The sequence below is a fragment of the Rutidosis leptorrhynchoides genome, chromosome 7 (genome assembly GCF_046630445.1).
Source record: "Rutidosis leptorrhynchoides isolate AG116_Rl617_1_P2 chromosome 7, CSIRO_AGI_Rlap_v1, whole genome shotgun sequence".
Taxonomy (NCBI): Eukaryota; Viridiplantae; Streptophyta; class Magnoliopsida; order Asterales; family Asteraceae; genus Rutidosis; species Rutidosis leptorrhynchoides.
In genome coordinates, this window is record NC_092339.1 from 43,593,647 (window position 1) to 43,606,291 (window position 12,645).

Below are 12,645 nucleotides of genomic sequence, written 5' to 3' on the forward strand. Positions count from 1 at the left end.
TGAGTTCATATTATGCTACGAAATACTATTAACTACTCTTAATATTCTGTATGATTAACTTGTTCCATTTGACTATTTTGAAGGAAATGGCACCGACTACTCGACACACCGTGAATATGAATGAAGAGGAATTCCGTACTTTTCTAGCTTCAAACATAGCCGCAGTACAGGCTGCGCTACATACCAACAATAACCTTGGATCTAGCAGTACAGGAAATCGTGTAGGATGCACCTACAAAGAATTCACTGCCTGCAAACCTTTGGAATTTGATGGAACCGAAGGACCGATCGGATTGAAACGGTGGACCGAGAAGGTTGAATCGGTGTTTGCCATAAGTAAGTGTACTGAAGAGGACAAAGTGAAGTACGCTACGCATACCTTCACAGGTTCTGCGTTAACATGGTGGAATACCTATCTAGAGCAAGTGGGACAAGATGATGCGTACGCACTACCGTGGTCAGCATTCAAGCACTTGATGAACGAGAAGTACCGTCCCAGAACCGAGGTCAATAAGCTCAAGACAGAACTTAGAGGGTTACGAACCCAAGGATTTGATATTACCACGTACGAAAGACGATTCACAGAATTGTGCCTATTGTGTCCGGGAGCATTCGAAGATGAGGAAGAGAAGATCAACGCGTTTGTGAAAGGATTACCGGAAAGAATCCAAGAAGATATAAGTTCACACGAGCCCGCCTCCATACAACAGGCATGTAGAATGGCTCACAAACTAGTGAACCAGATTGAAGAAAGAATTAAAGAACAGACTGCTGAAGAGGCCAATGTGAAGCAAGTCAAAAGAAAGTGGGAGGAAAACGGTGATAAGAATCACCAATACAACAACAACAGCAATTACAACAATAATCGCAACAATTATCCCAACAATCGCAACATCAATCGCAACTACAACAAACGGCCCAACAACAACAACAACAACAGCAACTACAACAATCATCCCAACAACAATAATAACCGCAACAACAACAACAATCAGAAGCAACTATGCCAAAGGTGTGAAAAGAATCATTCGGGGTTCTGCACCAAATTTTGCAACAAGTGTAAAAGAAATGGTCATAGCGCGGCGAAGTGTGAGGTCTACGGACCAGGGGTTAATAGAACGAAAGGAACAAATGGTGTCGGAACGAGTAATGGCGGAGCAAGTAGTGTCGGAGCAAGTTATGCCAATGTAGTTTGTTATAAATGTGGAAAACCAGGCCACATTATTAGAAATTGCCCGAACCAGGAGAACACGAATGGACAAGGCCGTGGAAGAGTTTTCAATATTAATGCGGTAGAGGCACAGGAAGACCCGGAGCTTGTTACGGGTACGTTTCTTATTGACAATAAATCTGCTTACGTTTTATTTGATTCGGGTGCGGATAGAAGCTATATGAGTAGAGATTTTTGTGCTAAATTAAGTTGTCCATTGACGCCTTTGGATAGTAAATTTTTACTCGAATTAGCAAATGGTAAATTAATTTCAGCAGATAATATATGTCGGAATCGAGAAATTAAACTGGTTAGCGAAACATTTAAGATTGATTTGATACCAGTAGAGTTAGGGAGTTTTGATGTGATAATCGGTATGGACTGGTTGAAAGAAGTGAAAGCGGAGATCGTTTGTTACAAAAATGCAATTCGCATTATACGAGAAAAAGGAAAACCCTTAATGGTGTACGGAGAAAAGGGCAACACGAAGCTACATCTTATTAGTAATTTGAAGGCACAAAAACTAATAAGAAAAGGTTGCTATGCTGTTCTAGCACACGTCGAGAAAGTACAAACTGAAGAAAAGAGCATCAATGATGTTCCCATTGCAAAAGAATTTCCCGATGTATTTCCGAAAGAATTACCGGGATTACCCCCACATCGATCCGTTGAATTTCAAATAGATCTTGTACCAGGAGCTGCACCAATAGCTCGTGCTCCTTACAGACTCGCACCCAGCGAGATGAAAGAACTGCAAAGCCAATTACAAGAACTTTTAGAGCGTGGTTTCATTCGACCAAGCACATCACCGTGGGGAGCTCCTGTTTTGTTTGTCAAGAAGAAAGATGGTACATTCAGGTTGTGTATCGACTACCGAGAGTTGAACAAACTTACCATCAAGAACCGCTACCCACTACCGAGAATCGACGACTTATTTGATCAACTACAAGGCTCGTCTGTTTATTCAAAGATTGACTTACGTTCCGGGTATCATCAAATGCGGGTGAAAGAAGATGATATTCCAAACACTGCTTTCAGAACACGTTACGGTCATTACGAGTTTATGGTCATGCCGTTTGGTTTAACTAATGCACCAGCTGTGTTCATGGACCTTATGAACCGAGTGTGTGGACCATACCTTGACAAGTTTGTCATTGTTTTCATTGATGACATACTTATTTACTCAAAGAATGACCAAGAACACGGTGAACATTTGAGAAAGGTGTTAGAAGTATTGAGGAAGGAAGAATTGTACGCTAAGTTTTCAAAGTGTGCATTTTGGTTGGAAGAAGTTCAATTCCTCGGTCACATAGTGAACAAAGAAGGTATTAAGGTGGATCCGGCAAAGATAGAAACTGTTGAAAAGTGGGAAACCCCGAAAACTCCGAAACACATACGCCAGTTTTTAGGACTAGCTGGTTACTACAGAAGGTTCATCCAAGACTTTTCCAGAATAGCAAAACCCTTGACTGCATTAACGCATAAAGGGAAGAAATTTGAATGGAATGATGAACAAGAGAAAGCGTTTCAGTTATTGAAGAAAAAGCTAACTACGGCACCTATATTGTCATTGCCTGAAGGGAATGATGATTTTGTGATTTATTGTGACGCATCAAAGCAAGGTCTCGGTTGTGTATTAATGCAACGAACGAAGGTGATTGCTTATGCGTCTAGACAATTGAAGATTCACGAAGAAAATTATACGACGCATGATTTGGAATTAGGCGCGGTTGTTTTTGCATTAAAGACTTGGAGGCACTACTTATATGGGGTCAAAAGTATTATATATACCGACCACAAAAGTCTTCAACACATATTTAATCAGAAACAACTGAATATGAGGCAGCTTAGGTGGATTGAATTATTGAATGATTACGATTTTGAGATTCGTTACCACCCGGGGAAGGCAAATGTGGTAGCCGATGCCTTGAGCAGGAAGGATAGAGAACCCATTCGAGTAAAATCTATGAATATAATGATTCATAATAACATTACTACTCAAATAAAGGAGGCGCAACAAGGAGTTTTAAAAGAGGGAAATTTAAAGGATGAAATACCCAAAGGATCGGAGAAGCATCTTAATATTCGGGAAGACGGAACCCGGTATAGGGCTGAAAGGATTTGGGTACCAAAATTTGGAGATATGAGAGAAATGGTACTTAGAGAAGCTCATAAAACCAGATACTCAATACATCCTGGAACGGGGAAGATGTACAAGGATCTCAAGAAACATTTTTGGTGGCCGGGTATGAAAGCCGATGTTGCTAAATACGTAGGAGAATGTTTGACGTGTTCTAAGGTCAAAGCTGAGCATCAGAAACCATCAGGTCTACTTCAACAACCCGAAATCCCGGAATGGAAATGGGAAAACATTACCATGGATTTCATCACTAAATTGCCAAGGACTGCAAGTGGTTTTGATACTATTTGGGTAATAGTTGATCGTCTCACCAAATCAGCACACTTCCTACCAATAAGAGAAGATGACAAGATGGAGAAGTTAGCACGACTGTATTTGAAGGAAGTCGTCTCCAGACATGGAATACCAATCTCTATTATCTCTGATAGGGATGGCAGATTTATTTCAAGATTCTGGCAGACATTACAGCAAGCATTAGGAACTCGTCTAGACATGAGTACTGCCTATCATCCACAAACTGATGGGCAGAGCGAAAGGACGATACAAACGCTTGAAGACATGCTACGAGCATGTGTTATTGATTTCGGAAACAGTTGGGATCGACATCTACCGTTAGCAGAATTTTCCTACAACAACAGCTACCATTCAAGCATTGAGATGGCGCCGTTTGAAGCACTTTATGGTAGAAAGTGCAGGTCTCCGATTTGTTGGAGTGAAGTGGGGGATAGACAGATTACGGGTCCGGAGATTATACAAGAAACTACCGAGAAGATCATCCAAATTCAACAACGGTTGAAAACCGCCCAAAGTCGACAAAAGAGCTACGCTGACATTAAAAGAAAAGATATAGAATTTGAAATTGGAGAGATGGTCATGCTTAAAGTTTCACCTTGGAAAGGCGTTGTTCGATTTGGTAAACGAGGGAAATTAAATCCAAGGTATATTGGACCATTCAAGATTATTGATCGTGTCGGACCAGTAGCTTACCGACTTGAGTTACCTCAACAACTCGCGGCTGTACATAACACTTTCCACGTCTCGAATTTGAAGAAATGTTTTGCTAAAGAAGATCTCACTATTCCGTTAGATGAAATCCAAATCAACGAAAAACTCCAATTCATCGAAGAACCCGTCGAAATAATGGATCGTGAGGTTAAAAGACTTAAGCAAAACAAGATACCAATTGTTAAGGTTCGATGGAATGCTCGTAGAGGACCCGAGTTCACCTGGGAGCGTGAAGATCAGATGAAGAAGAAATACCCGCATCTATTTCCAGAAGATTCGTCAACACCTTCAACAGCTTAAAATTTCGGGACGAAATTTATTTAACGGGTAGGTACTGTAGTGACCCGAACTTTTCCATGTTTATATATATTAATTGAGATTGATGTTTACATGATTAAATGTTTCCAACATGTTAAGCAATCAAACTTGTTAAGACTTGATTAATTGAAATAGGTTTCATATAGACAATTGACCACCCAAGTTGACCGGTGATTCACGAACGTTAAAACTTGTAAAAAAACTATATGATGACATATATATGGTTATATATATAGTTAACATGATATTATGATAAGTAAACATATCATTAATTATATTAACAATGAACTACATATGTAAAAACAAGACTACTAACTTAATGATTTTGAAACGAGACATATATGTAACGTTTATCGTTGTAACGACATTTAATGTATATATATCATATTAAGAGATATTCGTACATCATAATATCATGATAATATAATAATTTAAAATCTCTTTTGTTATTATAAACATTGGGTTAACAACATTTAACAAGATCGTTAACCTAAAGGTTTCAAAACAACACTTACATGTAACGACTAACGATGACTTAACGACTCAGTTAAAATGTATATACATGTAGTGTTTTAATATGTATTTATACACTTTTGAAAGACTTCAATACACTTATCAAAATACTTCTACTTAACAAAAATGCTTACAATTACATTCTCGTTCAGTTTCATCAACAATTCTACTCGTATGCACCCGTATTCGTACTCGTACAATACACAGCTTTTAGATGTATGTACTATTGGTATATACACTCCAATGATCAGCTCTTAGCAGCCCATGTGAGTCACCTAACACATGTGGGAACCATCATTTGGCAACTAGCATGAAATATCTCATAAGATTACAAAAATATGAGTAATCATTCATGACTTATTTACATGAAAACAAAATTACATATCCTTTATATCTAATCCATACACCAACGACCAAAAACACCTACAAACACTTTCATTCTTCAATTTTCTTCATCTAATTGAACTCTCTCAAGTTCTATCTTCAAGTTCTAAGTGTTCTTCATAAATTCCAAAAGTTCTAGTTTCATAAAATCAAGAATACTTTCAAGTTTGCTAGCTCACTTCCAATCTTGTAAGGTGATCATCCAACCTCAAGAAATCTTTGTTTCTTACAGTAGGTTATCATTCTAATACAAGGTAATAATCATATTCAAACTTTGGTTCAATTTCTATAACTATAACAATCTTATTTCAAGTGATGATCTTACTTGAACTTGTTTTCGTGTCATGATTTTGCTTCAAGAACTTTGAGCCATCCAAGGATCCATTGAAGCTAGATCCATTTTTCTCTTTTCCAGTAGGTTCATCCAAGGAACTTAAGGTAGTAATGATGTTCATAACATCATTCGATTCATACATATAAAGCTATCTTATTCGAAGGTTTAAACTTGTAATCACTAGAACATAGTTTAGTTAATTCTAAACTTGTTCGCAAACAAAAGTTAATCCTTCTAACTTGACTTTTAAAATCAACTAAACACATGTTCTATATCTATATGATATGCTAACTTAATGATTTAAAACCTGGAAACACGAAAAACACCGTAAAACCGGATTTACGCCGTCGTAGTAACACCGCGGGCTGTTTTGGGTTAGTTAATTAAAAACTATGATAAACTTTGATTTAAAAGTTGTTATTCTGAGAAAATGATTTTTATTATGAACATGAAACTATATCCAAAAATTATGGTTAAACTCAAAGTGGAAGTATGTTTTCTAAAATGGTCATCTAGACGTCGTTCTTTCGACTGAAATGACTACCTTTACAAAAACGACTTGTAACTTATTTTTCCGACTAGAAACCTATACTTTTTTTGTTTAGATTCATAAAATAGAGTTCAATATGAAACCATAGCAATTTGATTCACTCAAAACGGATTTAAAATGAAGAAGTTATGGGTAAAACAAGATTGGATAATTTTTCTCATTTTAGCTACGTGAAAATTGGTAACAAATCTATTCCAACCATAACTTAATCAACTTGTATTATATATTATGTAATCTTGAGATACCATAGACACGTATACAATGTTTCGACCTATCATGTCGACACATCTATATATATTTCGGAACAACCATAGACACTCTATATGTGAATGTTGGAGTTAGCTATACAGGGTTGAGGTTGATTCCAAAATATATATAGTTTGAGTTGTGATCAATACTGAGATACGTATACACTGGGTCGTGGATTGATTCAAGATAATATTTATCGATTTATTTCTGTACATCTAACTGTGGACAACTAGTTGTAGGTTACTAACGAGGACAGCTGACTTAATAAACTTAAAACATCAAAATATATTAAAAGTGTTGTAAATATATTTTGAACATACTTTGATATATATGTATATATTGTTATAGGTTCGTGAATCAACCAGTGGCCAAGTCTTACTTCCCGACGAAGTAAAAAATCTGTGAAAGTGAGTTATAGTCCCACTTTTAAAATCTAATATTTTTGGGATGAGAATACATGCAGGTTTTATAAATGATTTACAAAATAGACACAAGTACGTGAAACTACATTCTATGGTTGAATTATCGAAATCGAATATGCCCCTTTTTATTAAGTCTGGTAATCTAAGAATTAGGGAACAGACACCCTAATTGACGCGAATCCTAAAGATAGATCTATTGGGCCTAACAAACCCCATCCAAAGTACCGGATGCTTTAGTACTTCGAAATTTATATCATATCCGAAGGGTGTCCCGGAATGATGGGGATATTCTTATATATGCATCTTGTTATTGTCGGTTACCAGGTGTTCACCATATGAATGATTTTTATCTCTATGTATGGGATGTGTATTGAAATATGAAATCTTGTGGTCTATTGTTACGATTTGATATATATAGGTTAAACCTATAACTCACCAGCATTTTTGTTGACGTTTTAAGCATGTTTATTCTCAGGTGATTATTAAGAGCTTCCGCTGTCGCATACTTAAATAAGGACAAGATTTGGAGTCCATGCTTGTATGATATTGTGTAAAAACTGCATTCAAGAAACTTATTTTGTTGTAACATATTTGTATTGTAAACCATTATGTAATGGTCGTGTGTAAACAGGATATTTTAGATTATCATTATTTGATAATCTACGTAAAGCTTTTTAAACCTTTATTGATGAAATAAAGGTTATGGTTTGTTTAAAAATGAATGCAGTCTTTGAAAAACGTCTCATATAGAGGTCAAAACCTCGCAACGAAATCAATTAATATGGAACGTTTTTAATCAATAAGAACGGGACATTTCAGTTGGTATCAGAGCGTTGGTCTTAGCGAACCAGGTCTTGCATTAGTGTGTCTAACTAGTAGTTGTTAGGATGCATTAATGAGTCTGGACTTCGACCTAGTAGTTGTTAGGATACATTAATGAGTCTGGACTTGAACCTGGTCTGCATGTTAAAAAGTTTTACTTATGATTCCTTGTCGAAAAATATCTACCTATCATTTTTCAGTCTCGACACGTCTTATTGCAATTATTGCATAGATGGTGTACAGATGAATTCATATTCCATCACGTTAGACCTTGACTGACACGTTTCCTTAATTTCCTCCATAATCTACGGGATCTTTTGTACTATATTAGGTATTCTATGTAATTAGAATATCATCCGATATCCGAAAATCATTTCATATCGAAAACTCTTTATCTAACCATACAAGATGGAACTCATCACTAGTTCAAGTTCTTCGGATTCCGATATGGAGTTTCACTTAAGCTCCGAAAGCAGTGTCACCAGAATGAATCAACCAATCAGCCATTCCCAATTCATCTGATGGGTTCGTAGTCTACTAAATCATTGGAGACAAGAAGAAGGCGATCCCTTCCACCCACCTTATTGCCCTCTTGGCAAAGAACCTGAAGCACTTATCGGCGAACCTGTTCGAAATACCATTTTCTCTCTCATTTCCAGAGTATCTTGTCATGATTATATATTATCTCGAATTCTAGATCTTATTCATCCACTCGTTCTGACCGATAATCATCCCGGAGTAATAGCAGAAGCCAACGAGCTTCGCGCCCGAGTTGTAGCTTTGAAAAATATGGTGCAAAACGTACCAGCTTCAGCAACGTCATCAGCATCAACAGTACCATTACCACCAACAACAACATCCGCCATCACACGTCTCGACATCACAATCTATACCTCGAACATCAACATCATACGCACCATAGATACCAAGGAGTACCAACAACAATGAACGATGAAGTATTGATCCATAACTTTATTGAAGAAATATTCTAGTCAGAATATGTGATCCCTAATAGTTAACGATGAAGTATTGATCCATAACTTCATTAATATTCTGTGAAGAATATGTGGTTCCTAATAGTTTTAGAGATTACTTATTCTAGCTCAAACCGAAAAGCAAATGAGATTAATATCTTATTAACTCATTAAATCCATGATTACATCCGAAGAAAATATATATGTATATATGTTTTCATAAAGATTGTAAATAAAAAAAAATTCTTTTGTACAAACTGTTAATGGTGAAAATATTTTAATGGGTAGGTAATACCCGAAGAATATTTAGATTTCACATTAATAAGTTACACTGTACATTCTTCAAATCTGATTCAACAATCATTTACTATCCTACTTACAACCACAGATATACGTATTCGTTCACCAAAGAATAACCATTTTCATTCAAATTTAATTTCATATTCGGATTTTGATCGATAAAAATACAAGTCAAGATTTAATAGAAGACATCACTTTTAGATTCCTACATATTTCAAAGCCATACTTTGAATTCAAAACTGTGCCAGATCCATTGGCGTGTTATTACCGAAAATAACTTTACAATACCTTTCCAAAATTAGCCAATTTTGTCACAGCCCCAGTAAATTAACTTCGACTTTCATTCGAATTAACCTTATTATAACTTTGATATATAAGTTTGCCACTTGATTTCATCCTAAACAATCATTTGTATCTTGACGATTACAATCAGCGTTTAATCATCTAAAAACACAACTTTCTTGAAACCACCTCGGATTGATAACCGATGATTCAATTATGGTAGCATTAAATGCAAAGGAAGTAGATAGTCTAAATAGCCAAACATTTGATAATAAAGAATGGAAAGTTGGGAACGCTAGATAGAAAATTTGGTATTGAAAAAATGGGTTGAGCTAACCATGAAGGAGACCAAGGACAAATACAAGGACCAAACTCTATATTCAAAGAATCCAGGTAATTCTGGATCCAACGAAATCTTTAGGTAATATCTTGCTCCGAAGTCATGTTAAAATCTTGAGAAAAATTTTTCCTCATCAACTTTCGAACTTAGAAATTTCCAAAATATCATCATAAATATCTTCAATATTTCTAAGGATATATTCATAAATATTCTCGTCTAAAATTATATACCTCTTCGAGCTTTCTAAATTTCATTATATTAGAAATTTCTGTAAAATCTAAGTATAAATTATCAATGAATTATGGAGAAGTGTTGGGAATTGAAGCATGGGTTAGTATAATATAATGACGCCCGGCCAACGTGATTATATTACAGTAAGTCATGCTGAGTTTCTAATGGAACGTGATGATTCACAGATTATAACGTCATCATGTACTATGTTACACGACTCTTACATTCTATCTAATCTATAAACATATCAAGAACATATTTTCTTGATTGTTCTATCTTTTCTCTTGAATTCTGGCAATTTAACCAATCAATATCGTGCTATTACAATCTCTCTCTTGAAACATTAGTCATGTTTATTCGAAACTTCATACCTACGAATTCTGGACTATTATTCGCTTGACTTAAAGTCGGGAAGAGTAAACAAAAGGATGGAACTCCAAAATATAAAGGAAACGAAGGGAGTAGATTTATAGTGAAATATCCGACATAGCAATAAAAACAGATTATCGTATTTAACCAAAGAAGATCTTAATTTCCTTATTCACCGAAGAATCAAATATTTTAGATTTCAAAGATTTTCTTTTAAATCCCTTGAAATCTGAAAATCAACCTTGTCTACGTCAAAAGATATGACGAAACTTTACCCTTCTCATTTCATTCTTTTGTGATAGCTTCACTCGTACTCTTCGAGTAATCGAATTGTCTTATTCATATTACCCTATGGTGATAAAACTCTATTTATCGACTCATATTCGTCACGAAAACATTCTTTTTGTTATCCATGATCATCCTACTCAAATTTCGGGACGAAATTTCTTTAACGGGTAGGTACTGTGACGACCCGAAAAATTTCGACCAATTTTAAATCAAACTTTCGATACGATTTAATATCCTTGACACGATAAGCAAAGTCTGATAGGTTGAATCTCAAAATTTTTGAACTGTTTATATAGATTCAGTTAACCTTCGACTATTCCCGACGATCACGAACAATTATTTTTAAATAAATGTGTATATATATATATATGAATTCTATACATAAATAGTATTGTAATCAATAACAATTAAAGATTCAATATATTAATTACTAAACAGGATAAAATTAATAAATTGTATTACGAGTTTGAATATAAATGTTATATTAATATTATATTCATTACTTTCATTATTATTAATATTAATATTAATAGTGTATCATTAATATTATTATATAAAATATATATACATATATATAAATTTGATATATATACAAATTGTTATAGTATTGTTATTACTAATATTATTATTATCATTAATAATATTAGAATTAGTACAATTAGTATTATTATTAATATTAATATCAGTATTAGTAATATTATTATTTCCAATATACAATATATAAATATGAAAATTTTATATTTGTTATATTTATTAATTATTATTAAACTTATCCTTTTATTTATAAATCCTTAATAATATTATCTATTATTATTAATAATAATATTATTAACGCTATTATTAACAATTATCAATATACTTGATATTAAGAGTTTGTATTATTAATTTTAGTATTATTTATAATATTAGAAGTAATTATTATTATTAATTTACTTTTATATTTATTTAATTACATAAAATATATAAAGAAATTAACAGATGGTACGATATTGTTACACATAACTATCATACTATATCTGATTTACAAAATTCTTACAATCAAGGATCCAATCACTGAACGCATCCAAATTCTGTTAGCTATCAACTTCCCCTTTTAATTTTCTAATATATTTCGGTACTGAGCGAATGATTCTTGTCGAGTTTGTTAAGCTACAAAACAAACGGGTCGTATCATCTTTACAGCTTCAAATATTCGATTACAATACATAACGTTGACCATTACTTAAATTTAAATGGAGGAGGAGAAGAATCAAAGAAATGAATACAAAATTTGTTACTTATCAATATCAGTAAATCATACGAATCTGTTTCCAATCTCTTTCTACTTTTATTTCTTTGTTTCCTTCTTCATGGATTGATTCTTCTGTCGACCCAATCAAAGCTACGAAACAATCTACAATCGAATCTTGTACTGTATATATCGTACGAATCTGTTACACTTCATTTTCACCATATATACTTTTGTTTGATTCTTCTTGGGATTGATTCTTCATATCAATAACACGAGTATTATATAATACCACGATCAATACACAAACCATCATCTTAAATTACCTACGGTTCCTTGCTTCTTCTTCATTAAACCGTCATCTAATATCTCATCCCTTGAAGAATCTTGATGCTATTGTTGTTTTTCTATCGACACACACAATCACAATCATCACCACCTACGAACTACAATCGAATATCATGAACAACATAAACCACCATATTTAAAACCCTTGAAACTCATCTGTTGTTTTGCAACTACATCGAACCTAAACAACCATTTAAACACATAACCATTATTACTTCGAAATCAACGAACTACCAAGAACCCAACTCAAATCTCGATTAGTTGCAGTAGCTATGGTCTACTATTAGTGTTATACGACTACACTTGAAATTGAAACACACACTCTACAAAAACTACTA